General features: G+C 47.3%; 1 non-coding gene across 1 annotated transcript; it reads right to left on the bottom strand.

Moving 5' to 3' along the window:
• Positions 1 to 4,834: 4,834 nt before the first annotated feature.
• LOC138498955 (U1 spliceosomal RNA) lies at positions 4,835 to 4,996 on the bottom strand. Its single transcript, XR_011279043.1, has one exon. It is a non-coding gene; the product is annotated as a U1 spliceosomal RNA (small nuclear RNA).
• Between the last annotated feature and the right edge of the window lie 329 nt (positions 4,997 to 5,325).

Genomic DNA, 5,325 nt, shown 5'->3' with positions numbered 1-5,325 from the left:
AATCTGAAACTTTCAGGATAACAGATTATGGAGAGAGAAATAGAGAGGGAAGATGCAAGGCGGTAGTAGAACACCTTGCTAAGCTTAAAGACAGATCGGAGTGAATGGTGCATTTTGAGTTAGGCAGACCCGTTCCACTTCCACAATATACTCATACAGGAAACAAACACACAACATATATGGCATACATTACTCACCGTAATCGTAATTCTAGTGCTTGTATCTGGTTAGATTCACATGCTCTGCATAGTCCGACATCTAGTGGAAGTCAGTGAGTATTACAAGATTTGTTTTTGAAACTCAAAAATGTCGACATGGCGTGTTTAGTAATACTATCCCTAGTGTGATGTGTACTGTACCCACGGTCCTTCACGCGGCGAGGCCCCTCAGATTGTTTGTTTCTGACATGAGGTTGCATGAAGTTTAGCTTGAGTACAGATATGATAAAGCAGAAACAGTGATAAACCAGAAAACATCTGTGTGCCTTCTACTCCAGTAGGGGAAGAAGGGTGGGCGCATGTGAATCTAAGCATATACAAGCACGTGAAATACAATTACAGTGAGTAATGTATCCCTTCTGGAGCTTGTGGATCTGCTTAGATCACATGCTCTGCATAGATTAGCGAGCAGTATCTGTACAAGGAGGTGGGAAGTTGGAAGGTACTGCGGCAAAGAGATGTTTTAGGACCGCTTGTGCCACCTGTGAATCTACTTTAGAGTGTGTGTCAATGCAATAATGCTGTGTGAACGTATGGAGTTCCATGTAGCAGCCTTGCAGATGGCGTCCAGAGGGACGTTTGCAACGAAAGCTAAGGTAGCTCCTGTACCTCTGGTAGAGTGTGCTCCTGGTGTAAAAGTTAGAACCTTCTTGGATAGGAAATAGCAAAGCTGTATGCACTTGACTATCCATCTGGAGATGGTGTTCTTTGATATGTGATCGCCTACTCTAACAAGCGCTATGGAAACAAAGAGTTGGTCTGTTTTCCTTAGGGGTTTCGTTTGGTTCACATAGTACACGACCGCCCTCCGTACATCAAGTGTATGGAGGCTTCTTGCTGCTGAGTTTGATGGATTTTGAAAGAAGGTGGGAAGTTCTATGGATTGGTTTACATGGACCTTTGAAATGAACTTAGGTGAGAACCTAGGGTGTGTTCGGAGGACTGCCTTTGCAAGGAACTCATGGTGGCAACAAGTAAGACACAAGTGATCACAGTTCAAGGGTGTTAATTGAACAATGAATGCAGGTTGGAAAACCCCCTAATCTAAAACTAAATCTAAGATGGGAGCAAGCGTCGACCATCAAATGAAAAACAAAGCAGTCTTAGTGGTGTTGTGGTAAATAAAAGGGCCAATACTAAAAAACCTATTGCAAAACCTTACAACTAATACAAAAAAGGGTGTGGGATAGTTTTCAAGAAAAGAAAGAAGTGTTCTCAAATAATATTTTAGGATGCGGTAGCCTTGGTCTCCCTTCTCCACGTTTTGAGCACAGGTAAATTGGGATTGTGGAGCACAGCACCCTCTCAAGCTTTCCCAGCACAAGATGACCGTTCAGCTTTCAGCTATCAGGGCCGTCGATGGCCAAGTCTCATTTCACCTGAAAGTCTCTTGTCTTTGAGGGCCTGACGTGTTCAGCTAACAAAACCAAAAGTTCCTTTAATCAAATAAATGTTCTTTAGGGTGATAGTGGTTCACCCCTGGGTAACCCTCTTATGGGCGCTGGCCCTTCTCAATTGCTAACCACAGTTCATGTAGGGTGATGGCCTCACCCCTGGGTGCCCCTCTTCTGGGCGGCTGACCAGTCACTTCTCATATTACTCAATTTACATATCAGTTCTTTTCTCAATGAATTATGGATGACAGCTTCACCCTCATATCTCCCTCGGTCGGTCTCGGACCCCTCGACTGCCAGTACTTGAGTGATGGCTTCACCCCTGGATCTCCATTGCTCAGGCTCTGACCTCTGTCGACTGCAGGACTAGGGTGATAGCTTCACCTCCGGATCTCCCTCAGTCAGGCTCAGACTCTCTTAATCTCAGCCTCCCTCCACCGGCTTCACTATGGCTTTCTCTTCTCTTTAGCTGGATTTCACTTCACTTCGTTTTTCAATGTCTTTTCAAACAGTTAATCTGACATCCCTAGGCCTGGTTCACATCCGTCAGCACACTGTTTCCTGGGACTTTAGACTTTGCCCCTCTCACTGGCATCCCTCGATCAGGTTCAATCTTGCCGTTTTCTTACACAGTTCAATGTTGGTGGGATTTGCTTCCCTTATTTCCTCTCACTGTGGGACTTATTTCCCTTTCTTTCACACAGTTTGTGGATCAAAGTCTTTCAATTGTACAGGGATTTTGCTTGACCCTCAGTATGACCACTTTGACCTATTTCGGTGGCTCTCCTATGGCCCTCTGGTATCTGTAGTGTCTCTCAGAGTAGTTTCTCTCAGATGGGGATCGATCAGAGTGTCTTGAGGTAGCACCCACATGGTGATGGTTTCCCTCGGCAGCTGGTCTTCCCTTAACCCTTTTACAGTTCTTTCATAGTAAATACATAAATTAATTAAATAAATAAACTTGCCACTTTGCGATTCTCCATTAACACAGCCTGGTTCTTATCGGTTCTCCCCTTGACTCACCTTGACTTGGCTGTGAGGAACCGTTTGGCTTTCCTCTTCATTGGAGTCAAGGCTGGTACCGCGGAAGCTTCCGTTGCTCCTGCTTATCGGCGTAGGCTTGCCCTGTGTACCATTGACATCTGCGGCAAGACACTTGTGCTATTGTTCGCAGTCTTAGGCTCTCTTCCATGAAAGTTCAGCAGGCCTGGCACGAAAAAGGGCAAGGTCACTTCTCGCCTCGCCACCCTGTCGATTCCTGCCACCTTTCTCTTGAACTGCTGCGCCTGGTTGGCCGTCTTGTCGTGCTGTCCGCCAAGCTCGTACTGTGCTCTCTTACTCCAGCTTTTATCCCTGTGGGGAAAAGAAAGGGCCGTCAGGTGTGTGTGATTTAAGTCAATTGCCTGACTTTGCCTGACCCTTGTGTGGGGACATGTCAGGTAAACAGTTTCATTACAAGTCTGTTGTGTAAAGGTGTTCGCGTCAGAAGGGGGGGGGTAAGAGATTTTGAGTATCCTATGGGGTACATAGAGGAAGAGGTGTTGTATGGGATTATAGTTCTCCTGCTAGGGATTTGGGTATATTCGCAAGGGTGAGATTTGTGGGATGTGTGGAACAAACTGGAATGACCAGAATTATTGTTGAAAGACAAACGGAGGTTTGTGGAAACTGTAGTGGTTTGTCTGAGCAGGTTGGGATTGCAGGAAATGATAATCAGAGGGACGGGATTGGCTGGGTTTTGTGAAGGTGGATTTGGTGTTCAGGAAAGAATAACCAGAGGGTCGAAGAGAAGAGTGGACCCTGATTGGGCACTAGGCCCTATAGAATTGTAGCACCCGGGGCAGCCCCACTGCCCGTCACAACTCCCTTCGGGCGAAGGACCGCAAGGCAAAGGACTGCTCCCACAGAAGCAGCTCCAGATGGTGTCTGCCGGTGTCAGCCGGGGAATCAAGAAGTTCTGCAGCCATCAACCTGCTACGGCTGACAAGGTAGGTGTGGTGCGGACGGGAGGGGGGGCAACAATAACTGCCCCCCCACTAAACTGACCCACCCCTCCACTGCTCTTATTCTATTATCGCACTACACCTAAGCATCTCTCTAGGAAAATCACATTATTTGCATTGCTGCTGTGTTAACTAGGCTTTTTTCCCTCCTTTAAGGAAAGTCGAATCTGGGATTGTTTCAGTGCGCTCCCCCGCCCCCGGTTTCTCTGTGAACCCTCCTCTTCTGGTGCTCCATCTGTGCGTGGCTGTGTGCTGTGCTTCTTCTCCATCCTAATACTCCCCTCTTGCCTCCTCGCACCCCCTATGGTGCTCTCAATCTCTCCCATCTTTGCAAACTGCTACTCTTATCTCCTATCCCAGGCTTGTCCAACCTTTTTGAATGTGGGGCCGAAGCATTAACTTTTTGTCACCCAGTGGGCCGGCGAGCCAAAAGTCAACAACCTCACCCAAAGCAGTATATTAAAAAGCGATATTGTGTGACCTTTGACACAATAGCATCACAGGCAGTGATAGCCATGCAGTCCCAAGGATAGCTTTTGGTGTCATGGGCAGTGATCAAAGGTTAGTTGCTTGTGATTTCTTTCAGTGTCTATGTGTTAATATTTTTCTGAAATAGTGGGGGTGACCGAGCGTAGCGAGGGAGCTACAAGGTTCTAGGGAGGGTTTGGGGGTGTTCCCCCCCCCAAGAATTTTTTTTCAAATATGGGGTTGAAATGGTGCATTTTACAGCAGAAAAGGTGACCAAAAAGCCATAAGTGTACAATCAGTTCTAAAGGGGAACATGAAAATTCCATGTCACCAACAGCAGAAAAGAAGATTTTACAACACAACACATTTTAATGATCAATGTGTCCACAGTGTAAGACAGCACTGTTACTTATGTAACACATTGTCATGCTGGTTGTATCCAAAATATGCCTCTGTAGTAACATGTCCATGCTGGCTGTTCCCAATTTAGGCCAGCATTGTCCTGTACAAAGCATGATTGATGCTGCCTGAGCATGTGCAGTGTGCCCAATACATATGGCAGCTTATCTCTGTAATAGACATTACTTCTGTGGTGATGAAAGAAGCATAATTCAATTCAACAGATAAAATGTGGAAAAGCGATCACCCAAAGGTGAACCTAATCGAAGAAACGCAATGTGAGCACAATCTAAAAGTATGCAACCTAGCAGGCCTAGTGTACACTTTACCTTTTCTTTCACCAATAAATTGGGGGGGGGGAGCGCGAACGCAGTCCCCCACTACCAGAAATAATGCAGTTGTGTATCCCGCATTTGGGAACATAACAGGGGTCAGCAAATCCGATGTGCAATGGGTAAGCCTCACCCTGGGAGATCTGCCCTTGAGATCACATTCTCCCCTGCCAGCTAAGTATGAGTTGCATGCAAGAGGGCAGGGGTTGGGTCAGTTCTGGGAAGCCCCGCTAAGCGAGGGTGAGAAGGCAGGCCCTGACCCAGCCCCAACCCCCCAATCCCATGAAGCTCTGAGCGTCTGCAGAGCTGCCTGTCCCGCGTGTAGGGGGAAGCTCCAGCAGGCAGAGCCCAGCAGAAGAGCAGATTGTAGCGCAGTTCCTTTCTCCCATCAGGTGCTGCTCGGCCCGAGATTTGTATAAATAGCAGGATGGCTTGAGCAGGCCTGTTGCAGTCTGCCCACTGGCCTGTCAGCCCCACACGGGCCCATGGCCCTCCTGAGCATAGCTGCTCA

The sequence above is a fragment of the Ambystoma mexicanum genome, chromosome 5q (genome assembly GCF_040938575.1).
Source record: "Ambystoma mexicanum isolate Mex_15411 chromosome 5q, UKY_AmexF1_1, whole genome shotgun sequence".
In the NCBI taxonomy this organism is placed as follows: domain Eukaryota; kingdom Metazoa; phylum Chordata; class Amphibia; order Caudata; family Ambystomatidae; genus Ambystoma; species Ambystoma mexicanum.
Note: the sequence above shows the minus strand (reverse complement) of the source record. Positions and strands in the feature narration are given on the sequence as shown.